At 39.0% G+C, this 26713-nt stretch overlaps 1 protein-coding gene across 1 annotated transcript in view; it reads right to left on the reverse strand.

Annotated features, from left to right (window-relative positions):
* Positions 1 to 26713, reverse strand: part of LOC122814201 (threonylcarbamoyladenosine tRNA methylthiotransferase-like) — a 2095726-nt gene that overhangs the window by 631566 nt on the left and 1437447 nt on the right. The gene's annotated exons all lie outside the window — the stretch shown is intronic.

Consider the following 26713-nt stretch of genomic DNA (forward strand, 5'->3'; position numbering starts at 1 on the left):
CACCCAAACAAAAATAGACACTGACTGTGACTGTCTTTATGGGGAACCTGCTTCCCATACAAACATTTTCCCTTTCTGGATGGCATGAATATAATAATAAACAAGAAAAATAAGAGAAGAAACCCTAACAGAACACTTTTCTGAAAAATAGCTTGGTAACCAGCACAGAAGAAGGGCGTTCAGAGTGACAGACGATAATGGCATTCAGACTGGTGGCAAAGAGGTTTTGAGTGTTTCCATCCATGTGTCACCTTTACGACTTCTTACATCTTGGATAAGGCACCTGCAAGCACTGAAAGCTTTGCTATACTGGCCCGACACTGGGCTATCCTTGGCAGGAGATCACTTAGGTGAAAAATACTGCAACAGTTATATGGAAGGATACCACACATTTATGCAATTTCAGCTGCAAAGTCAGACAACAGCAGTTATACTTAACGCAACATGACATCTTTAGAGTTGAGCAATGTGGCAGACAGCAACACTCCAACAATGCAGATACAGTTTTGCAGTGGTTCAGTGTCTCCAGCTTTGTATAATTTTTAAGTAATCGTGATTTTGAAAAAAAATGTACTGCAAACTGGGATCTAGATTTTCATAATATTTCCAAACTTACTGGACGACAGAGGACAAACAGCAGCTGTGATTAAATGTCTGAAATAAAGCTGGCAGTTAATGTAGGAAAAAAGCCCTAATGGACAAAACTGCCTCTGGAGTTCAGATTTATAGACACGTGGAAAATTGGAACTTTTACAGATGTCTGACATTCAGCTCCACCTCCATTTTTAAAAGCAGTAAATCAGATAACAAAAAATTACTAACTAGGGATTTAAATGCAAAATGATTATTTTTTATATGAATTTCCAATACTCCTCACCTTCTCATAACTTCAATAACATACAAAATATAGACAAGTTAACTGTGAATGACTCCCAGACATGTAAATTCATTTTTAACTTGGGTGAATGGAACTCCGAAATACCCAGGTACATATCTGGGGTATTCATTCACATACAACAACTCACCTTAAGTTTCAAAGAACAATGGCAAAATGAAGAGAAGAAGTTATGCTTAATTTTCAAAATAAATAAATAAAGGGTTTGTACCCACTACAAACACATTTGAAGTAAAATTATGCATGTTCTCACCAGCACCCTTTTAGCATCTGCAGTAGATGGCAAATAAGGCTTACCTTCACCCAGCTGCCCGGCTCTGGTGATGATGTCTTCTCTAAGTATGGGTAATAAATCCTCCTCTTTTGCACATATCAGCAGTCATGTGACTCCTGTACATAAACAGTGGCATGCTCACATTATATCCTGCTTATAAATGGTTCACACATCACCTGCTGACAAATCGCTCTCTACAATTGCAAGTACTTGCTTGTCACAGAGTTCAATCATTATTTACCTGACTAGCAGCTTAGTTTAGTTTGGGGTCAAATGGGAACCAGAAATGTATCCCAGCCCTCAACGGGGACAAGGTAGAAGTTAGTCGAGCTCTGTGTGTTTGTGTGTGTGGGGGATAGTACCCATTGCAGTACGCATACACACACTCCACAATCCATGACTAAGTTGAAGAATTGCCAGTTCACCTACAACACATCTTAAAGAGTTGGGAGGAAACTGAGCAGGGAAGCAAACTGGAAAGCCATGAGACAGCAATGTTAACAATTATACCAATGTCCTACTACAAAGTTATAATGTCAAGATAGACAGAAAGAAATCCATGTTTTCTTTGGATTAGGCAAATAAAACCAGAACCTGTTCCTTCTGCAAAAAGTCTGGTTAAGTCATACGGAACTACAGGCAGGGAGTGTATGAGGTTCACTAAACTGTAAAATTCTTGAATAAGATGAACCAGAAAACAAATATTCTTTTTTCAAGGGTGAATCATTTCCAGAATGTGCAAAATAAGCAGCGGGAGCAATGCTTAAGTCAACAGCAGGTGTTTGTCAAGTGTACAGCTACTAATTTATATAATAGATACATATATGCAAAATAAGAAAATCATAAAAATTAGGTGTATTGAAGAAGACAAACAGGAGAACTGAGGAAGTAGCTAAAAGTAAAGACTGCAAACTGTAATGTGTTCTCATGTCTGGACTTGTCACAGAAACAAATGATGAAAAAAATGCATTAAATTCTACTGATAGTACATCACTAGAATAAACAACAATAATTTTACAAATACTTTTCAAGGTGGCTGCACACTGATCAACAGCTTAACTTTATCTCTCCCACTGAGAAAAAAAAAAGAAACTGAAACATAAGGGCCAGAAACTCTTGTCACTTTTAGTGAATTCAGTTACTGGCTATTAAGTTCACTACCTGAATGCCTGCAAAGAAGAAACTAAGGCAGCCACAAAAAAAAAAAAAAAAAAAAAAGTCAACAAGAAAAGATGGAGAAAACTCTGATTGGGAAGAATCCTGCAGCTGTTCAGCAAAAAGCAGTTCAAGATCAAGCTTTGGTTTAAGACATGGCTTCCAATAATCCAGAGGTAAAAAAAAGAGTCAAATGTGCACAGAGGTGATTAAATTAAACAAAACAATGAAGGAATATATCAACTCAAAAAACAAAAGACTGGAAAAAGCTTTAAACAGATATTCAGGTGAGCCAGTAAAACTGCAAAAATCAGAGGTCAAAATGAACAAAAGGCTGTCTGAGATTGCTTAAAAAGAGATGTTTCAAAAAATGGTAGCATTAGAAGACAGAGCACATAACGAAAATCTGAGATTTTCTGTTGTACTAGATAAACTAGAATGAACAGAATGTATTAATTTATTGACACAAATAAGCAACTGGACTGGTATTCCACAACAGGAACTATTAACTGAATTGGTACACTGTGTTTATACTCTAAATCCAGCCATGAGAAAGCAGCCAAAACCTGTATTAGCAAAGATGCAAACCTAACGAAAGTCAAACTAGATATAAACAGATAGAAGCCACAAAGCCACGGCAACCTTGGAAAAACAGCAAAGAGCTGGAAAGTACTTAATGCAACTTTTTATTTATACGATAATCCAGCGTTTTCGCCACAAAACTGTTGTAGCTTCATCAGAGTACAATTAAACCACATTGCCTGCCTTAAGATGCAAACCTACCAGCACAAAGAACTGATCCTGACAAAAATGTGGCAAAAGGACAATGATATTAAACATTGGAGACAGCAGAGTATGGAAAATAATTACTCACTGTACACCAGGAGGAAGAGAAACAAATTTATTCTGTCGAAAGGCAGGTGTGAGATTCAAGCTGCTGTATCCAGCCATCTTCAGAATATTTTTCCCTGGAGTAGTAAAGTAATCTTTTGATACAGACTGGGCTAAGCAGAAATATAAAAATGTTTCCAAAAAAAAGTAAGCCATCAAGCAGAAGGGGACCTCTGCTCCTCACACTTCTAATAATGAAGTATGTGACGAGACATTGCCAATGAAACCATTTCCACTGTTCCAGAGGAAAATGCTTGAGACACAGAGAAAAGCACAGGAGTTGACCACAAAAATTGTGCGTACCCTGGAATTAACCTGAATCTGGAGTTGGAAGATGGAACTGATCAGGAAGAAGACTAGCAGCACAGAAGTTACTGAATAAATGTTACAATGAAACGCACCACTCACATTTGTGAAATGTGGCTGTTAAAAAAAAATGGAAAGAGTGGACTTTGGTTGACTTTATTAACTTTCTTGTGAGATGAAAAGCATTTGGTTCACCTTATGTCGTTGATGTTTGGAAGGAGACGGGGGAGGGGAAGAAGGAAAAAGGTAACTAAGTAAAACAATTTCTGTTCTTAACAGTATTTCTTTTAAACTTTTCACAATATAAACTGCATGTCTTACACTGAAGTATTTTTAGTCTTTCTTGTAAGTGATAAAGTTACAAAAGTAAACAGATCCCTTTTTCTCCTCTCTCTTTCTTATGTTTTAGTATTGAGAAATGTAGGCATTATAATGCAAAAACAGAAGAAAAGCTAGACTAAAGCATGTTCAAGTTAACAGGCTGTAATCTGGCGATGTTGAAGTGAGGGATGAAATATTTAAATATAAGAAAGCTAAATATAATGAAAAGTTTTCCTTTAGCAATAAATGTTTCAGCTTGTCTTTCAGGATGCAGCAGATGACTACTTTTTTATTTTCTCTCTCATGTTTCCACAGAGACACACTGACAATGAAGTAATAAAAGCCACACCACTGCTTTCTTCAAGGCTAAAACGTAATGTTTTTTTAAAAGCTTGCAAGCTGTTTCACATCTGGGAGGGTAATAAATATAAAAAAGAATAGACACAGATTAACTTAAGTAGAAGCACAGGCAATAACATGCATCTTAGCATAGGTAACTTCAATTTCAAGTTAATTAAGACTTGTGTTCACAGCTATCTACTTGAGACAAATCTTTATATTACGAGAGTTAAACTTCATTATTAAAATATGTACAAAGTTATGTGCGTTTGTATTAAGTTAACAGGTTATGGGCGTGTCTCAGGGGTGTTTTTTTTTCACTGAGGGTTTTTATTAAAACAAAAGGTCTTGTAAAATGTGACAAATTCCAATGATGATAAGAAAAAAATGTATAAAGGATAAACTTGTCAAACATTAGTGGGTGCATGCATCACAAAAGCTGGAAATAGACATTTAAAAAGCTGCTATATATAACAGGTAGGAATAATGACTTCTTACCATAATGACAACACTTGTCATATTATCTTGAAATGTGAATGGTCTCACGGGTATAGACAAAAAGAAAAGATATTTAATTATATTAAGAAATGCAGAGTACAAACAGCAATGCCACAGGAGATATATTTGGAAAGAACTGAGCATGCGCATTTGCTAAAGAAAGGATGGATATTCGGCAGAAAACATCAAGGACAAAGGAAAAAAGGAGTACTTATATTAATTGCTAAAAGAGCTGGAATAGTGACAAAAGAGGGGGAAAAAGGTAATAATGGCAGATTTGAGGCAAGGGATGATTACAATGGGATGTATATATTATTCCAACTAAAACTGCTATTATGGAGTTTAAACAATTGGGAGAAGTAATCAGCTTTTACAACAACAACAAAATATTACTTACAGGTGGGGGACTGGAATTTGATTTGCAACAATGAGGAGGTATCTGGGGGTCCTAGAAGGAAATACAACAAAAAAGGGTAGATTTCTGCAGGAAGTTATGAAAATATTTGGTATGAAAGACATGAATTCAGTAGCAGGAACTCAGAGAGACTTTACAAATTATTCCCCAAGGCACAATAACTGGACTAGACTAGACAGAGATTGCATTTCACAAGAATATGTACATTTACTTGAGAACTTTGACACACATCTAATAACTACTTCAGATCATGTGCCTGCAATTACTAAGATACAAATGCAGGGTAATGATGTAAAGATAAGACACTGGCACTTCACCACATACCGGTTAAAAAGAGAGAGGAATTTAAGGAATGGATAGTAGAAATTATCTGGCAGTTTTCATGAAGATAGAAAATATGCAAGAAATTATAGCTACTGAGTGGGATAAAACAAAAGTGGAGTTTAAAAATAAGGTAGAAATAACAGTAAAAAGAAATATTGTTAAGAAGCAACAGGAATTATTTAGAGGTGCTTACAAATGCTAAAGTATTACAGAATAAGGAGAATGTCATAGAACAAGAGGGGGCACAACTGAGGTGCTAAATAGAAAATAAGGCAGAACCTGGATAATATGCGAAAGTTAAAAAATTTGCTGTTAATCAACTGATTTTGATAATAACTGAAGACCACAAAAACATATGGCACAACAACTTAGGCAACAGAAAGAAAGTGTTTCCAACAACAGGAAGTCTATAACAAGAAAAATAACCACAGGCATTAGAGACATTTTGGAAATGAAAATTTGTATAAAGCAGATAAGTGGGCAAATCAAGAAGAAGCACAAATGGAAATATTTATGGAAGACTTAAATCTGTCAAGGTTAAAGTTAGATGACAGTTGAGATAAGAGGAGATGAGTGCGACAAAGGAGGTACTGCCAGCCCAGCTATTTGAAATTTTGTAAATAATTATATATTTTTTGTGAATATCAACATGATTTATATAGAAGTGTGACAGAGAGATACTGCCATCACCGCTGTCTAGAATTTTGTAAATGGTTATGTGTTATTTGTGAATATCCACATGATTCATATGAGATACTTGTGTTACAAATCTATTAGATCTGTATGTCACGTGCATATCAAACTGCTGGTACAGAAGTGTGTGTTGAAAAGGTTTTTGCAAAGTGCTTAAAATGTAACCACAACATGTCCTACTGGAACAGAACAGAAATGTACTATAGTAACTGTTTAACTGTATATATTTTAACAGGGGAAAACTGGAATACAGAAGGTTAACTTGCAAAACTTCAGAAAAATATCTGAAATTAAATTACTTCATGGCTGGGCCATAAAAAAGATGTTATTTTTCAGTTTTAGTGCAGCAACAGGCACAATGTCTGTGCTGAGAAGTTTTCCACATTGTCTTGGAAGTGATTTATGACTCCCGCAAAGATCTGAGGAAAAGCCCTTGTGTATGTATTTTCATAGGTAGATGCTAAATACTGCTAGCTTTCAGCAGTGGGGGTTTACCTGGGATAGAGTCAGATGACAAGAAATTATGTCATTCTACAAGCTATCCTAGCAGCAATTTGGGAAATCTCTCAGAGCGAGACTATTCTATTTTTGACCTGACAACATCAGCTGGGTGTGGATATGTTACGTGTTTATTTAATCTCTGATAGGACCTATGAAGGAAAACATGTGGATTTATTATGCCAACTAATGACACTTATTTTAGAGAACAATGTTATGATGTTTGAGCATGATACACATTTACAGAAAAAAGGCATAGCTATGGGCACTTCCAGTGCCAATAGCTAAGCCAGTCTGGTAATTGGCAGTTGGGAAAATCATCATGTGTTATCAGGAGATAGGTGGGGACAGGTAATTTTCTATAAACGTTCTGCAGATGACCTGTTCCTACTGTGGAAGGGTAATATGGCTGAGCTTGAGAGCTTTTGTGAATTTATTAATAACACAACTGATTTTCTCACATTTGAGATTAATTTTTCACATGATGAGATGAATTTTCTTGATGTATGTATATACTGGAACACTGGAAAATTGTCTAGTAGGATTTACAGGAAGGACTGCCATAGGAATCATCTGGGGTGCACAGAAGTAGTATGCACCCTAGACACATTTTTACAAATGTTGTCAAAGGTCAAACTTTAAGGACCTCTAGGATCATCACAGAGGATGAAGTATTCGATGGTGAGTTAACTGATTTAGAACAAAGGTTCCTAGAGAGGGGATATACTGATTCCACCACTCGTGAAATATAATCTAAGGCAGTAGATTTGAGAAGTGAAGTTGGGAGACCGTACTATTCAGGTGAGGAGGTTTCATCCACACATGGGATAAATTATAAAAAGAAAACGGGAGAACAACTGTGTGTGAGTACCTACTAAGTTTTCAAGTGATGTGCATGTTGTTACAGAAACTATTAGGAAATACTGGCCCGTCTTAACATATTATCCATAAATACGCACTATTGTAGGAGATAAGCCCAGTTTTTCTTTCAAAAACACGACTCACTTAAACAATTTTCATGCTACCCCAAGAATGGAAGGGATACGGATGCTGTGAACGGTAAGAGATGGACGTTTCTTGTCACAATTGTAACCACTGTAAACACATTGACACCAGCAACAAATGTATACACCCAGACCTTAAGACTGAGTTTGTGTTCAAGGTTAGAGCAGGTTGCAACAGCATGAATATTGTTTATTTCGCTGTTTGCAACATATGTTCATCTTTCTATGTTGCAAGACTAACAGGAAACTCAGATTTAGGATCAGAGAACACTTACTGAAAATTAAGAATGGTGACTGTACCAATGCCCTGACAAAATATGTACTTAATACAAATATATCACATATTTTTAGGTTCCTTGCTATTGAAATGGTTCATGGAAATGAAAGAGGGTGATATTGTGAACTTAACAGAGACAACTGAAAGTAGGTAGATAGTGAGTCTTAGGGCGGATAAAGGAAAAGGTTTAAATAACAGAGTACCCCTTAAGCCCATATTAAAATGTAGACCTTTGGTTAGGAAGTGAGTTTCCTAAGAATGTTCAATTTTTAAATATAAATGTTTAAAGGTTTTATTAATGTATTATTATACTATTTTATGCTTTTTTTTCATGTATGTTTTGTATATGTATATATTTTTTATGGTGCTAATTTGTCATGATTGCACATATTTTGCACTGTGGTACGAATATGTTATCTTTTTAAGAGAGAATTCTTAAGTTAATTGGTTATTAGTTGTGATTGGTAGTTTTGAACTACTACAAGTATGTATGGATTGTATGCTTTGCTTGTTTTTAGGTCTGATGAAGTGGTGTATCTACACTGCGAAAGCGCTCACCAAATAAATTAACTTGAGCTTTTAAATGAAACTTTTGAGCTGTTGAGTGGTCCGTTGGATGTTCTTGTGGACAACATCAGCTAAATGATCAATTCATCACATGTGCCTTGCTGTTCTTAAGTAAGTTTCTAGGTTATAGTAATTCTCTTAGATATAGTCAGGAATATTGCAAAACTTAGCTTAGATATTTTTCTTAATTTATTTGAGACTGTCCTGTAATGCTGTTTTAAATATGTCTATAATTTTGAACTCTGCTGTCACTCTAAATATATACCGAGTATTTTCCTGTTCTTTTAGTACTTATTACTAAATATATATAAACCTTTCATTGTGGCTGATCTTTGTAAATATATTTAAGTTCTGAGAGTACTTGCATATTTATCTGCTGATACTATGAGACACTATTAATAGCCTTGTGCTTAGTCAAACTACTATTTGTACTGATTGGACACCCTTTGTTTAGGGCCTAAAAGTATCTGATAAAGAGGTGGCTGGTGGCAGTAATACCTACATTACAGTCTGGGCAGAAGAGGGCATAGCTAGTAAACCTGTGCCAACCTTTCCCAGGTGTATGAGTGTATAAATCAAACCTCAAAGAGTGTGTGTGTCAGCTAGGATGGCATAATGGTTAAGGTGTCTACCTTACAGACACAAGGTGCAGGGTTTGATTCTCACATGGGGTAATTGGCTAGGCTTGAAATGGCCCACAAGGGTAATTAGCCTAGTACTAACCTATGAACCTATGAACTTGAGCAGGGACACGAAGCACTGGTTGGACAGAGAAGGTGTTGGCGGTCTTGGTTTGGCCACTCAGTGAGATCTCAACTCTATAGCTGTGCCAGTGGTGAGTCGTATCGGGGATCTGAATAAAGAGGCAGAAACCAGCCCCAGACTGACTGTGGTCTCTGTCTGCTCTTAAGGGAAACTGCACTTGATGCAGAGAGCTACATCTGGAAATACCATGTGTGTGCCTGTCATCTTCCTAATGCATGTCCCCCAATGGTGCTAGTGGTAAGAACTGAGGCTCCTTGATTACTGGTCCAGTGGTGGGGTGTCAAAATGAGATAAAATTATGATGTATAAAAAATCTGCAGGAAAATCTCCAGGATCAGATGGTATTCATACTGAAATTTGGAAGCTAGAAGGGAAGAAAGTGATAAAATCTGGAATGTTTTGTTTTGTTTTGGAAAAGAAAATAAGGGAATGAGAAATTCAAGGATATTGCTGGGATGGTGTTCAAGAAAAGTTGGCTTTATTTGCAGATGATATGATTTTGTACCTAATGGAACCGGAAAAGGCTATCTCAGTGTTGTGGAACATTCTGAGTCAGTTCCACTTTTTGGGGGATAAAAAACTAAATATAAAGCAGAGGTTATAGCTATAAACTATGTACCCACAAAGCAATTGGTTCAGCAATACCCATATGTACAGGGACAAGATAAAATGAAGTATTTTAGGAGTATGGATTAAAAAGGATTCTGTTATGGCAGCTAAGGATATGTGGGAAGAACTAAACAAAGGTAATACAAGAACTAAGAAAGTGGAAGCTCTTGCCTATGGATATGGGAAGCAAGATTCAGGCAGTAAAATGTTTTTTAGTCACAGGTCAAGCATATTTTTATCAACAAGAGGATAAGTTGAGGATAGCAATAAATGAAGAATTGAAGGATTTTATTTGATAGTGGAAGAGGGCACGAGTCACGTGGGATAAGCTGATCCCTACTAAATGAACGAGGTTGTTTAGGATTACCTGATTTGAATTGATATTTTAGAGCTACACAGTTAAAGCTCTTACACATAACACAAGCAGAAAGCCACAGGTCAAAGTGGAAAGGGATGATGATGACGTAGGAGGGTAATTCAAGAAATAAGGAAAGAGTCGGACTTTGGATGCAATTCCTTAAGGAGAACAACAACAGTCACGCAGAATATTATATTCATAAAGCAGAAGAAAGTATACTAAAAACAAGGGATGATGATGACGTAGGAGGGTAATTCAAGAAATAAGGAAAGAGTCGGACTTTGGATGCAATTCCTTAAGGAGAACAACAACAGTCACGCAGAATATTATATTCATAAAGCAGAAGAAAGTATACTAAAAACTAAGCCAACGCAGGAATGGAGAAATGATATTCTGCTGATAAGGATGACTGCAATTAAGGTTACAGAGAACAGGCAAGAGAGGGCTGAAATTTACTGGAGGAAGCTTGCAAAGGACCCAAGGTATTGGTAGCAAATAATTAGAGAGGGAAAGGGAACAGGATGGAAAGAGGCCAAGAAGACATTTGGACTGCAGGCTAGTGTTTCCTATCAGGGATTGGTATCAGTGTACAGACAAAGAGAAAGGGGAATCCTAAATGAAAGACCTGCACTGATTGACATGTTAGCTGAATTTAGAACACAACAGAAGCTGCTGTTAAAAGGGGATACATAGTAGGGCATTTACTATATTGCACAATAACTACAGGAATCAATCAGAGGAGGTAAAAAAAAAAAAAGAGAGAGACTGGGAAGAGAGATTAGATCAGCAATTTACAAAGAAAAAATGGAAGAGCATATGTATGGCTGCCAAATATGCCACAAAAGCTACAAGAATTAGGATTTTTTTCCTGGTAGTGTTTGCCTACATACAGTACGTTTATATCCCAGACAGATTCCAAAAATGTTTTACTCAGATAGATGACAAATGTTGGAGGTGTAACGGGGAATTATATGTTGTCAGAGTGTAATGAACTGGCAGTCTTTAAAAATTCCCTAAGGAGTGCTCTGTCAGAAATACTAGATGAGCAAATGAGTGTAACTAAGGAAATTATTTTTTTGAGCTGGGATGCAGGATGTGAACTGCCTAGATATAATAAAGCCTTGTTAATTTTAATTCTGGTGCTTGCCAAACAGCAATTACTAGAAAATGGAAATCAAAGTCTAAACTAACTATACTTGAAGTAGTGAATATTGTCACAGAGATAAAAGAACAGGACGTGGGATTTTTAAATAAGGGTAGGAGTAAATTACATAGAAAAAATGAAAATTCTGGTAAGAATACATGCAGAAAAGGAGGAGGAATGGGGTTTAAGAAAAGGTAGGAACTGACCAATTTATGTAATGTTCCTTTGATTATATGGTTTAGAACAATATATATGATGTACAATGTTTGTAAATGTGAACTTGTTAATATGGTTTGATTTCCTTTATATAAATGCAAGTTTGCCTATGTCACAAGTAATAATTCAATAAACCTGATGGGAAAAAGATTAGATCTACAGAAACACAGGTGCAAACATCCAAACGTCCAGAATGAAAGCCAGGCACGAGGTGGAATCAAACCTGGTGCTACTACTAATAAGCCAAACAAACTGCAAATGTACTGCCTTTCTATACATCAGCAGCATAACTCATATGTAACCTGCATTTCACTAACTGAAGAAAATGTCAAGTACTGTAAGAAAAAAGGAGGACTTTGCAAAGATCATATGCAATAGGCCAAAACAAAAGTCAACATACAGGCATGTCCAAGGGTCAGCTTCTGGTGATTTCTCCTGGCCACCTGTTGAATCTGGGCATACTGGGGCAATGCAGCAATTGCCTCATGTACACATACAACGCTCTCCTCCTACCACCCAACACTACAACCTGAGAGAGATCCACTTGTTTGTTTGTGTCTTTCGGCTTTTCCCGGTTAGGGGTCGCCACAGCGGAACTCTGGTCCGCTAATGATTGGTAGTGGATTTGTACGTATCACATATGCCTCCACACAGAAGACGCTCTAGCTGAGAATCGAACGGGACAACGTCTTGCTATGAGGTGACAATGCTACCGCAGCACCACCACCGCAGTCTGAGACCAAAATGGAAGCAAAGCTCTCTCCACCCAAGTTTGTGCTAGACAGTCAAGAGGAGAAGGTTAACACCCACACTACACCTCAAGAAACACATAGCCCTCCTAAACCCACACCATCAACACCCACATAAAGCAACACTAAATCCACATATGCAGAGGCCCTTAACTGTAACCTGCCCAAGCAACAAGGACCTCGGAAGCTGAAACGCGAACAAACACCAATCACAACCAAAGTGTCACATAGTTCACAACACCAGTGTGCCACCCAGCAACAGCCCCTAAGGCAAGCCAACGTACCTAACACTTTAGTCATAGGTGACTCTATAGACCGGCACACTGATGTCCCACTCACCAGGTTGAACAAGGAGAAAATTACAGTCAGCTGCCTGTCGGGTGCCAGGATCCGCCACATAATGCATGCACTCAAGTCACTCTACAACAAGTACAAATATGACTCTGCCATTGTCCATGTTGGAGTGAATGACTTGAGACGTACCTCCCCTGGACTACATGAAAAGAGACATGGAAGAGCTTTCAGATCATGTGGCCCAGGCTGGTATGACCCTAGCCCTGAGTAGCATCCTGCCTTCGCCCAGAATGATACCACAATATAAGGACAAAATGAAGGACTTCAACAATTGGCTAAGCTTCTGGTGTCATTCATAGGGGATCCAGTATCTGTCTGCCTGGGACGACATGATCGACAGACCACGATGCTTTGCCAGAGATGGTCTGCACCTGTCGCCCCTGGGATTCAGGTTACTGGCTAAGGCTCTTGCCACCCCTATAGTGCCTTTTTTATGCAAAGTTCAAAGGACAAAACCACCACCGTAACAGGTACAAGCATGAAAAATCTTAAGGTAATGCTACTCAATGCTAGAAGTCTAAACCTCAAAATGCACTCTCTCGAGGCACTCCTAAAAATGGAGAACATCGATATCTGTGCAGTAACTGAGACCTGGTTCAAGGCTCCAGAGAGCACCCCTGCAATACCAGGCTACAACTCTTACCACACTTTTCGGCCACCAAACCAGGACCAAAACACTAAAGGTGGAGGAGTGTCAATATTCACACCACCAGGCTAGTTGCCCAACACAATGCGTCTGAAATTCTCCAGGTGCAACTAACACTAGGTAAGACTGCAATCCAAATTGTAGCTTGCTACAGATCCCCCAACATACCCCAAGATTCTCACTACACCTTTCTAAACATACTGGAAAATATTAAGATAGAACCAAACACCCTAAAACTAGATGATTTTAACTACCCTGCCATTAACTGGGAAAACTACTCATGTACCAACACCTTCGCCCAACGGTTCTTGGAATTCCATAACAAACTTTACAACAAAAGGAAGAAACTGTTGCAGAAAAGAGGAAAAATCCCAGGATGCAAAAAACTCCCTTACCAGTCTCAGTAAGAAACTGAGATCCCTCACAAAATCCTCCAAAGCTAGTTCCGAAAATAAAATTGCCAAATATTCCAAAGACAACCACAAAGCATTCTATAACTATGTCAAGAATCTAAATGGCAATGCTCAGATCTGCTCTGAGCTACAACAGAATGGCATTAAATATAGTGATCCCACGGATATTGACAATATCCTGGCAGATCGATTCAGTGCCAACTTCACCCCCTAAATGGACCATCTCAATACTGGAAGATTGTCAAATTCCAGTAATAACGGCCACACAGGTGAAAAACGCACTCTCCAAAGCTAAGAATACAGCATCCATGGGACCAGATGACATCCCGGGCTGTGTACTACATGAACTACAATATGAACTGGCACCTCACCTAAGTGTCATGTTTAAACATAGCCTCACCTCAGGTTTCGTGCCCACTGAGTGGCACAGAGCTACAGTTATCTCACTCCACAAGGGGGGAACCAGCTTGGATCACGGAAACTACCGTCCCATCAGTCTGATGAGCCTTATCTGCAAGGCCATGGAGCGTATTATCATGGAACTTATAAACAAAGACATTGGCAACCTTCAAACACTGGACCCCCACCCAGTTTGGGTTTATGAAGGGCTGATCTTGTCTCCTGAACCTGATTTACTTCTTCAAATCAGTCTCCAGAGCCATCGACAAGGGTAAAATGGTGCACACAGCCTATCTAGACCTTGCCAAAGCCTTTGACACCATCCCACACTCTGGAATCATAGATAAACTTACTAAGTTCTGCATTAATCCCTACGTCACTCGATGGGTTGCTAACTGGCTTACTGATAGAATCCACACTGTAAAAGAAGCCGACTCCAAATCCAGCTCCAGACAAGTGACAAGTGGAGTACCTCAGGGTTCAGTCCTGGGACCGCTCTTGTTTGGCATCTACTTCTCTGAAGTACAGGCCAACACTAAGGGACTTTGGTTAATAAAGTTTGCAGATGACTGCAAACTCGGAGCCATTACTCAATCCCCAAATGATGTGGATACTCTACAAAGGGCCTTACAGAAACAGATGCTTGGTGTCAGAGCCATGGGCTCAAGCTCAATGCCAAGAAATGTATAGTTATCCTCTTTGGGAAAAAACATGTACCCGTGAATTACCATATAGGTGGCAGTACACTAAACACCAAAAGTGTGATAAGAGACTTAGGGACACAGGTGGACAGTGGTCTCACCTTCGATAACCACATCGCCACAACAGTCAGGAAATCCTTCTATGTGGCACACCTCATCACTAAGGGCTATTCATCCAGAAAAATGAGGTCATTGTCCCACTGTACTCATCCCTCATTAGACCCACTATAGAATACAATGCCCCATTTGGTATGTACCTCTCAAGACATCTGCAAATAGAAAGGCCGCAGAAATACCTCACTAAAAGAATCACAGGCCTAAAGCAGATGCCCTATGCTGACCGCCTTAAAAAACTCCAGCTATACTCTGTCACATATAGTCTACTCAGAGATGATCTCTGCTTAACATACAAGGCCATGTCAAACCCAGAGCTGTTGGACATGCTACACTTAAAGAAATCCCAATCCCTCAGAGCCACACGCTCCAGGGATCTAAACCTTGTCATCACAATAAACAAAACATGCTGGAGGGATAGGTTCCTGACCCAGAGACTCCCCAGACTCTGGAATAGATTGCCCATACATGTCAAGTAGAGTGCCTCTTTGGCCCTCTTCAAAAGGAACCTTGATGATCGGATGGGAGAAAGGAAATTCACCCCAGGGATCACGTCAGTTGCCCTGCTAGACAGGGGTCTAGGGAAGTAAATAGTGTGGGAAGAAATAGCCAGGGAACTGTTATGGCTAGGCTTGTATAGGCCCTAGGGCTGATAGTCTAGTACCAACCCATGAACCTATTCCAGTTCAACCCTGCTGGGTGCTGGCAGCTGCCACATACAAGCAATTCTGTACAGTTCTTGTATAATTTCTTATCAATACCTAATGACATCATGCAGATGTTTCAAAGTTTCCTCAGGAGGATGTCTTGTGCATGTTCAGCATGCTCATATCGCTGAGTGGTAAGCTGTTCTTCAAAATGGAGAGAAACCACATTCAGACAGCTCAGCAGCACTTATGTAAAATAAAAGCTAAAGAGCACACCAGCACCACAGTGTGACTTTGTCTAAGTAACAGGGATAAAATGAAAGATTTATATGGACATCCATTTCAGACCTTTGCAAACAATCTTCACCGTATAATTCACACAACATGCTTCTACTAAACCAAACTGAAGGCCTCACCACCACCATGTTCTCAGTAACCTGTATCAAAAATGATGGTAGTGTCCTGAAGTACAGACACCCATTATATAAAAGACTTGTGTACTTGTGAAGTTCAGGTGATAAGTCCTGAAAACATGCATGTATTACTGAGGAGCAGAAAAAGATATTCATCGACCTGCATGAGGGTATGATACACAACCATGAAGTGAGATAATGTATGTGGGAAGCATGCAATAAACCACACCATGAATACATTTTTTTATTTCAAAACAATCACAAAATATAACTCATTCTACTCCGAACTACAATCAGAATGTTTATCGACATGCAAAATGGCAAACAGTTTTAAAAGGAGGACACTTCCGATTACACATTACCTTATCTTTTAAGTTTAATGACAGAAAACATAACTTATGACCAAGTCACAGGCATAAATTAGGCAAGCACAGCCATCAAAATCGAATCCCCACTGTTAGGTACGCATACAAACGTACTTGATAATCATGCTATCGCATGTACAGTTTACTCTCCCCACTATTGTTAGATTTTTTTTTTTTTAAAGCTTTATGAGGTAATATTGCAGTACTACTTAACAGTATAGTAAATGCTATTTTCAGGTATGATACTTTTGTAGCTTAGCTATCTCTTTCAGTCAGTTTAATTTTGGCTAGTGTAGATTTTTAGATTAATGGAGGGCGAAGGCATGCCCGAAGGCAGGAAGAGAGGAGGAAGGTTAGGAGTGTAGCAGTGAGGGTAGGAACTTTGAATGTTGGCAGTATGACTGGTATAGGAAGAGAGCTAGCTGATATGATGGAGAGAAGGAAGGCTGATATATTGTGCGTGCAAGAGACCAGATGGAAGGGAAGTAAGGCCAGTTGTTTAGGAAAAGGGTTCATATTGTTCTATCATGTTGTGGATGGCAGGAAAAATGGAGTAGGGGTTATACTAAAGGAACAATATGCCAAAAGTGTTTTAGACGTGAAGAGAGTGTCTGACAGAGTGATGTTTATGAAGCTAGAAATTGATGGTGTAATGATGAATGTTGTTAGTGCATATGCTCCACAAGTTGGGTGTGCGATGGACGAGAAAGAGAAATTTTGGAGTGAGTTGGATGAAGTTGTGGTGAATGTACCCAATGGTGAGAGACTAGTGATTGGAGCAGACTTTAATGGGCATGTTGGTGAAGTGAACAGAGGGGATGAGGAAGTGATGGGTAGGTATGGTGTTAAGGAGAGGAATGCAGAAGGTCAGATGATTGTGGATTTTGCGAAAAGGATGGACATGGCTGTGGTGAATACGTATTTTAAGAAGAGGGAGGAGCATAGGGTGACGTACAAGAGTGGAGGAAGATGCACACAGGTGGATTATATCCTATGTAGGAGGGCCAGTCTGAAGGAGATTGGAGACTGTAAAGTGGTGGCAGGCGAAAGTGTAGCTAAGCAGCATAGAATGGTGGTCTGTAGGATGACGTTGGTGATCAAGAAGAGGAGGAGGAGTGTGAAAGCAGCGGTAAGGATTAAATGGTGGAAGTTAAAAAAGGGTGATTGTGAAGTGGAGATTAGGGAAGAGTTAAGACGGGCACTGGGAGGCATTGGAGAGTTACCGAATAGCTGGGTAACTACAGCAGAACTAGTAAGGGAGACTGCTAGAAAGGTGCTTGGTGTGACGTCTGGACAGAGGAAGGAGGACAAGGAGACCTGGTGGTGGAATGAGGAAGTACAGGAGAGTATACAAAGGAAGAGGCTGGCGAAGAAGTGGGATTGTCAGAGAGATGAAGAAAGTAGACATGAGTATAAGGAGATGAGGCGCATGGCAAAGAGAGAGGTGACGAAAGCTAAGGACAAGGTGTATGGAGAGTTGTATGATAGATTGGACACTAAAGAGGGAGAAAAGGACCTGTACCGATTGGCTAGACAGAGAGACGGAGCTGGGAAAGATGTGCAGCAAGTAAGGGTGATAAAGGATAGCGAGGGAAAGGTACTCACAAGAGAGGAGAGTGTGTTGAGTAGATGTAAAGAGTATTTTGAGAGGATGATGAATGAAGAGAATGAGAGAGAGAGAAGGTTGGATGATGTGGGGATAGTGAATCAGGAAGTGAAACAGATTAACAAGGAGGAAGTAAGGACAGCTATGAAGAGGATGAAGAATGGAAAGGCTGTTGGCCCAGATGACATACCAATGGAAGCATGGAGGTGCTTAGGAGAAATGGTCGTGGAATTTTTAACTAGATTGTTTAATGACATTTTGGAAAGTCAGGGGATGCCTGAGGAGTGGAGAAAAAGTGTTTTGGTACCTATCTTTAAGAATAAGGGTGATGTGCAGAGCTGCAGTAACTACAGAGGGATAAAATTGATCAGTCACAGCATGAAGTTATGGGAAAGAGTAGTAGGAGCTAGGTTAAGAAGGGAGGTGATGCTTAGTGATCAGCAGTATGATTTCATGCCAGGAAAGAGTACTACAGATGCAATGTTTGCTCTGAGAGTGTTGGAGAAATACAGAGAAGGTCAGGAGGAGTTGCATTGTGTCTTTGTAGACTTGGAGAAAGCATATGACAGGGTGCCTAGAGAAGAGTTGTGGTATTGTATGAGGAAGTCGGGAGTGGCAGTGAAGTATGTAAGAGTGGTACAGGACATGTACGAGAGTAGTGTGACAGTGGTGAGGACTGCAGTGGGAGTGACAGATCCATTTAAGGTGGAGGTGGGATTACATCAAGGATCAGCTCTGAGTCCTTTCTTATTTGCAGTGGTGATGGACAGGTTGACAGATCAGACAGGAGGCCCCGTGGACTATGATATTTGCAGATGACATTGTGATCTGTAGTGAGAGTAGGAATCAGGTTGAGGAGACCCTGGAGAGGTGGAGATATGCTCTAGAGAGCAGAGGAATGAAGGTCAGCAGGGCTAAGACAGAATATATGTGTGTAAATGAGAGGGAAGGTAGAGGAATGGTGAGGATGCAGGGAGTAAAGTTGGTAATGGTGGACGAGTTTAAGTACTTGGGATCAACAGTTCAGAGTAATGGTGAATGTGGAAGAGAGGTGAAGAAGAGAGTACAGGCAGGGTGGAATGGGTGGAGAAGAGTGTCAGGAGTGAATTGCAACAGACAGGTACCAGTAAGAGTGAAAGGGAAGGTCTACAAGAGGGCAGTGAGACCAGCTATGTTATATGGGTTGGAGACAGTGGCATTGACAAAAAGGCAGGAGTCAGAGCTGGATGTGGCAGAGTTAAAGATGTTAAGATTTGCACTCGGTGTGACTAGGATGGATAGGATTAGGAATCAGTATATTAGAGGGTCAGGTCATGTTGGACAGTTTGGAGACAAAGCAAGAGAGACGAGATTGCGTTGGTTTGGGCATGTGCTGAGGAGGGATGATGGTTATATTGGGAAAAAGATGCTAAGGATGGAGCTGCCAGGTAAGAGGAAAAGAGGAAGGCCTAAGATAAGGTTTATGGACGTGGTGAGAGAGGACATGCAGGTGGTTGGTGTTACAGAGCAAGATGCAGAGGATAGGAAGAAATGGAAAGAGATGATCCGCTGTGGCGACCCCTAACAGGAAAAGCCGAAAGATGATGATGATGCCTGTAATGCCATTCTCTAACAGGTTACATGAGGTTCATGTTTGATTTTTATTATTATTATTATTATTTGCAGTTTTGTGCTTTACAAAAGGTTAAATTTCATTTCTAGGGATGTGTGTGTATTCTGGCAAGTGCAATATGTAAAGTTTCCATTTGTTTTATATTTCTTAGTATAAATGGACTAGATGCTCCTTAAATGATGACAAGGGTAGCGGTTACAAATGTTTCATGATACAAGCAGAAATGTAATAAAATATCTACACTTTATGTCAGGTAACATTTCTATCATACCTCTATCAGTATTGTAATATTATAATATATGAATATAGCTATGTGTATACCATTAACCTTCAACTGTCATGTAGGGATCTGACACAGCTACAGAGGATCCAGAGTTATACAAGGCTCTTGAGATCTGGTATTCTTGCCACTTTTTTTCTGGCATATGCATCTGATGCTAGCCATTGCCAGATGCAAGTTTTAAGATATTTTAATTGCCAGGCCTTGCACAAGCTGGGTGCAAGTTACTTAAGATAACTTCCCATTCCATACGGCCCCAACAGATCCCACAGGCCATCAGTTGAGGGGTTCCAAGGATGTGTTTGTAAATTTCAAGTAAAGTAGATTCTCCATAAGTGGCTTCAGTCCACTGAAATCAGCTAATTTACCTGACTCAGATTTCTAGTACTAAGGCCTCCTTTAGAAGGCAGCTGATGTTTCATCTTTTAGAAGAGTGTTTTTAAGTTGGCAGAGGGGTTAGTTTTTTCTTTTATTACTTTGCAAAATTATATATTCCTAATCATGTTTAACATATATATTTAAGGATGCCTTTTTCCAGTTATTTGTGTTTTAAATACTTGAAGACAATGCTTAGCTGTGAAGCATTTTAATACTTTAATTAATATAAATATATGCAATGTGGAATATTAATCCCATGTCCACCAGACTCTGTAAAAATTGTGCAATTTACTATATACAAGTACAAACAAAACAGACTCTTCTAAACAAAGCAATGACTTATTGTAGAACTGAATGTACAGCAAATACATCTCTGCCATATATTGCTGGGAAATGGTGTCTATTGGTAGTTTTTTCTCTCTCGATTTCTGTGGTATGAACAGTTTCCAGCTTTTTTCCCTACTGTAGCTGATTCTCTGTTAAAACTGTTGTTCTTATACAAAAGGCAAATGCTTTCTGTGTGAGCTTTCCTCATCCATATTTTTATATTACATCTAACAAATCATTAAAGAAACCTGTTTTTACTAGTATGGTCAGGTACCTATCTCCACAAAAAGATCTAATTTAGCAAGACACTTACTGCAATTAAAGAAATATTTCTCTATTTACAACTGTTTTGTTACATAACTGTCAAACACTGCTTAAAATACAGAGATGGTGTACACTACTATTTACGCATATCTGGGTCAGTTATACTCTTCAGTTTGGTGATCACCACCACACTGTGTTACACTATGTACATATATGTATATAAATGCATATAAATGCATATATATATATATATGCGTGTGTGTGTGTGTGTGTGTGTGTATATATATATATATATATATATATATATATATATATATATATATATATACATACACACACACACACCTGTGTGTCTATATATTAATTATAGACACACAGACATATATACATATACACACACATGTATATGTGGCTTCATAGATATTCCAAGGCCACTGAATCTTGCAACCATTAATGCCTTGCTAGTTACCCTCCCCCCAGAATACACCTCCTTTCTTCAGGTGGGCCAAACCAGTCAATACTGGAACAAATTTCTGGATGCTCATCCCATCATCTACTTTATGTCTAAAAGAAGATGGTGAGTTATGCTGCTTAGCATGCAATGGAAATCTATTGCAGAGACTTGGGAGGCAATGAATTATAAACCTGCCCCTCCACAGTAGTTTATTTATGTGTTGCTGAAGACTTAGGTCCGCGGTTCTAGTACTGAAGGAGACACTGGACGTGAAGAGATGTAGGAGGTCCAGAACAACCAGGTCTCTAATGGTACAGTAAGTGAGACAGATCTCCCTTCAGAAATCTCTAAGACATTGAATAAATGGATATAACTTACTGCCTCTCTTGATATATCAGGGAATTTAAGCCTGTGATCCTTTTGGTTAGGAATCTTTAGGGTCTTTTTATGTTTGATATGTTTAGCAAGACATTTCTCAAAGGGGGCACTGTACTCAATAACTGGTCTTACTAATCCTGAGTATAAGGCAGTGATTACCTCTTTAGAACTTGATGATAGTCCTTTGGTAATTAGCTGTAAGAATGTTTTCCTGACAACCACAGTCACATGATGGTGAAGTGAGAGGAAGTTAACAGCTTACATTCCTAGATCCCTGGCAACATTTTCTTTTTTCAGTGATGCGTCTATACAGCATGACGACAAGAGGGTCTGTATACAAAAAGTGATGAAGTTATAATTTCTAGCCTTTAGTTTGAGCCCATAGTTAGTACAGCAAGGGTTTACTTGGGAAGAGTTCATTCTGGTGGATTTGGGTGTCACAGGATGACATAATTCTCAATTTACATTTATCTGCAATCTTTGTTAGCCAGCTGTCTTAGCACATTCCATGGAAATTTGAGAAGTAAGAGACAAAGTGAGAAACCCCAGCACTAAACCCTGAGGGACATCACTGGTTACTTTCATTATTTCTGATGAGGCACCTGTAATTCAGTATCTGGGTTCTTTCTTTCAGCCAGTTAGCTATCCATAATACCACATACTGGGTTGATTTTTTTAAAGCATTCTGTATGATGCCAGCCTGAACATTCTATTGACGGCCTTGGCCAGGGCAAGACATGCTATTTCTACCACATGTCCACAATCTATAGCTTCCTTAACCCTTTCAAAGAAGTTTACCAAACTAAACAGACATAACCTGCCCTTCAGAAAACCAAACTGCTGTGGGTCAAGTCTAACAAGATTCCTGATATCGCAGTTAATGAGGTCAGTATAATAAAGTCTACGGCTTTGCAGAGTATGACAGGTCTGTAATTCCCAGGGTCAGTTATAATGCCACCTTTATGGAGAGGTGTCATTACTTCAGTGCACCACTCATCATGGACAAAGCCGGCAGCTTAACTTAGCCTAAACAGCTTAAGGATTAGGTCTGCACAGGCATGTTTAACACCATTAATTAAACAACCAGATGTACTGTCAAGTCCAGTGGAGGAAGCAATTTTTGTCTAAGGACTTCCACTAAATGATCCTTAAATATAATTAGGAAGTATGTAATTCAGTAACTTCAGAGCTATGGATAGAAGTCTCAGGGGTGAAGTTGGCACTAGTTGTTTGCAGGGATACTTGAAATGCCTTTTGGATCATAACTAGTGTGTGTCTGACAGTCTTAGTACATAAAGTAGATAAGCAGAACTTCCAGTGTTTTTGGTTTCTGATTCTAACAGAGCTGTAGCTATTATAGCACCCTATGCCATGCCCTCAGCTCTGATGATCATGGAAAAAAGTCCCCCTCATACTTGAGAACCAACATAAAACATTACAAGCAATTTGCTACAGCTAAATGTCACAAAAGGATTGCTGAGCACTTCAGTACTGACCAAAAAATGTCATATTACCATTCATTTCTGAAAGCAGGTACTGTCCTAGCTCACAGAGGGCACATTGAAGCACTTGACCGCAAATGATTCCAATCGTTTCCCTCGACTCCTTGCTTGTGCTCAGGGCAGCCATCTCCTTTTCCTCACCTTATTTACACCTGTGGATTCTGACAGTATTTTGGTATCTACCTATGACACATCCAGATTCCAGAGCAAGTCATCCTTAAAGGCATCTGTTTGTACCAAGCTTTTTTCTGTTTTTTTCTCTCTCTATCTCTCCCTTTTCCACCATTATGAGTTCTCCAGGAACTTATATAATATACTATGCAGTGTTTTTCTGTACCTTACTAGGGCAAAGTTCAAATGCTTATCACAAGCAATAATAAAAGAGTATATCTGCCAATCTATACCTTTGTAGGTAACACCTTCCTTAAGTTGTTGCATATCTTTCTGCGGTAATTACTTGGTATCTGCATTAGGATTTCTCTTTGGTACTGATTTTACTTTACTATGATTAGTACAAAGTTCAAAACATCACCACCATTATACCACCTGCCTCCTACTTCATTGTGCTAAGTTTGAAGTACAATTCTTGGTGGGAGGTTGGCCTAATGGTTAAGGTGTTTACCTTAGAGATACAAGGTGCAGAGTTTCAATTGCACATGGGGTAATTGGCTAGGCTTAAAAAGGCCCACAGGGCTAGCTAGCCTAGTACTAATCTATGACTCTATGAACCTATTCACCATCATCACATCGTAGCAAACGAGTACTACACAGACCTCCTACTTTCCTAACTGAACTGTGATTATGTTTGCTACAGATCAGTTTTTCTTGAAAATGTTTGCTGGGCTGTCTCTTCCCATGCCACCTTGCACTTTTAGAATCGATGCGTTTATAAGTGCCGCATGGTCAGTAATCCTTTGAGTAACCTTTGCTATGTGTCATCGGCATGGGATTTCTCTGCAGGTTTTCATCATGTCAGTTTGCTCTGTACTGTGTGTTTCAATTAATACTTAAAAATAGAAACTGCATTGCTAGACATTGTCCTACTGCCTGGAGTAATGACAAGAAGAAATGATCTGTCAATAATTTCATTTTTTTTAAACAGGGTTTTCATCTCCTGTATCTAAATCGCCACATTCCTGTAAGGGGCTTCTATGAGTTGCTATAACAGTGCACCATTTCACTGGTCAGTTCACAAATTCCAAAAGAAGAATGTCTGCAGTTTGTGAGAGAGAGAAAAATAAATATCTCTACCAGTTCAACATACAATATTAGGAGACATGAATATTAGGCAAGCAGCCAATCTTAATATTTTCACTGTTCAGCATGCTGATGGCACGTGATGATAGACAATAATAGTACTGTGATACCACTTACAACATACAATACTAAATACCAGGGTAATTACCTCAAGCCTTGCTCTCTTCGGCCACATAAACTGACTCCAATAAACTGAAGAGTTACAAAACACATTACTCCACCAGGAAAGGCTTTCTGATGAGAATACTAATTCCACAGACCAAAGTGCAGTACAGTTATATTAATTAAAACCGTAATAAGCAAAATAAGGACACACCTCTGAAACAAATAAAATATGTCTGAAATACGCAGTTAATAAAAAGCATTACCATGTCTGCAATTTGCACAAACATGTAATCGAATACTCAATGAAAGCGCCCCTAATATTTCTATTAAGGAACCTTGTGTTAGTGGAACTATTTCACAATCTTCAAAACAGCTACCCTAGTTCACAAATTTAGAAAATATTTAGTGTGTGTGTGTGTGTGTGTGTGTGTGTGTGAGATCTCATGAGAAAAAAAAAACACTGTCCTAAACATTAGTTGTCAGATTTTATAGTACAGTCTGTTTTCGGAGACCTAGCACAAGCGCCATTTAAAGGCTCCCAGTGTAAACCAGAAAAGGTTAAACAAGCCTGCCAATGAGTGCTATCCCTTAAGTGAAATGCAAAGTATAATTTACCTTCATGCTTAACATTCTGGCCAGCTGCAACTTATAGCTGTATGACTGCTATAGCACTACTCTTCCAACATATACACTACAATATCAAACTGAGCATACAATATCATGGCTATGTAATCCCTGGGAATGCCGCAGCCTGACACTGCCAAAACAAAAGATACCCTCAGTGTAAATACTTACATCTGCTTCACATAAAGTAGACTGCAACAGAGTATAGATTTACAACTGCCATGCTTTGTTCTTTTCCTCCCAGGCTGCTGGTCTAGGATGTTGCATCTGAATTTCTACAATACATATGATTAACACTGTTATGTATTCACACAGCACTTCCCTTAGTACATTAGGAGCCGATGTATAGTTTCATCCTGCAGAACAACAATCGTGGCATTAATCTAATTTAATCACATACTGCCTTCTGCATGAAAATGCCCACAGCATCATAAACATCATGCCCTCAAGGTTACTGTGCCTGGTTACTCAAAACATCCAGATTTGCTTCTGCTACCTTACTTCAGACTAATGTGCATACATGCTGAATACCTAACAAGAAGCAATAGCCAACCACTCTCCTCCAACCACCAAGAAAGTACACTTAATGAGGTTGGTTTTCAGTTCATAGTTCATATGTAAACATCCTCGCAACCTTCAAGCATTTAAAATCATAACGGTGTCCTTTAAAAATTACAGCATGTGGACAGACAGAGGTGTACTTTCTTATTTTTCACAATAAAGTCTTTATATACTAGACCCAGCAGTTAGTGATAGGGAATCTCTACTCATGCTTTGTTAAAAACTTATGTACCCATAAAATGGTCTGAAAAGTCTATGAGGAACAAGGGTAAATCTGAAAAATCACAGCACTCTGCATAAATCAAAGCAGCTGAGAGGCAGGCATTTAAACATTTCTCACTGTCTGTTCCACTTAGCGATTAGGATCCATGGTTACTGAACATGTATGCAAAATGCACCGAAAACTCCTAGTCGAAGATGGGGATTGCAAACTTTACTTAAAAATAAAGCTCAGTGAGTTGATCTCAAACAATATCAGCAATTAAAAGTAGGGTCAGTAAGAAAACTTGGAAAAGAGTAACAAAGGTGCAAGGAACAATAAACACTATCTTCCTATATCAAAAGGGAACCAGCTATACAGACAAGTAACACTGATGCAGTGATTTCTGTTAAGGATCCTGATGAGAAACAGGTGTGAAACTATTGGATAAAGGACTCCCCATTGACAGCCAGGAGCCCAAAAGTTCCAGAGATCAAACCAGAACCTGAATCCGGATTCACCAACTGCTTTTATGCTTATCTTCCTGGTTCACTTTATCTATCTTTGTTTTAAGGTTCCTGTATTGCCCACTCCCTTCAATATTAAATTAGTGTCAGATTAAAGCATGTGCTAAAGTGTATAACCTGTGGAGATGAGGTTATTTACTTAAAATAACAAGCATTAATGAGGCAGCATTAGTCTAGTTTTGTCAGTGGCCTGTGGAGAATATGACAACAATTTTAATAACCAGATGTAAAGTTATTAAACACTGCAAGTTGTGGTCAATGCCTTCATCTCCCGTCACTTGAAGTAAAG

This window comes from Protopterus annectens, chromosome 10.part0 (assembly GCF_019279795.1).
Source record: "Protopterus annectens isolate FY-2018-M chromosome 10.part0, PAN1.0, whole genome shotgun sequence".
NCBI lineage: Eukaryota > Metazoa > Chordata > Ceratodontiformes > Protopteridae > Protopterus > Protopterus annectens.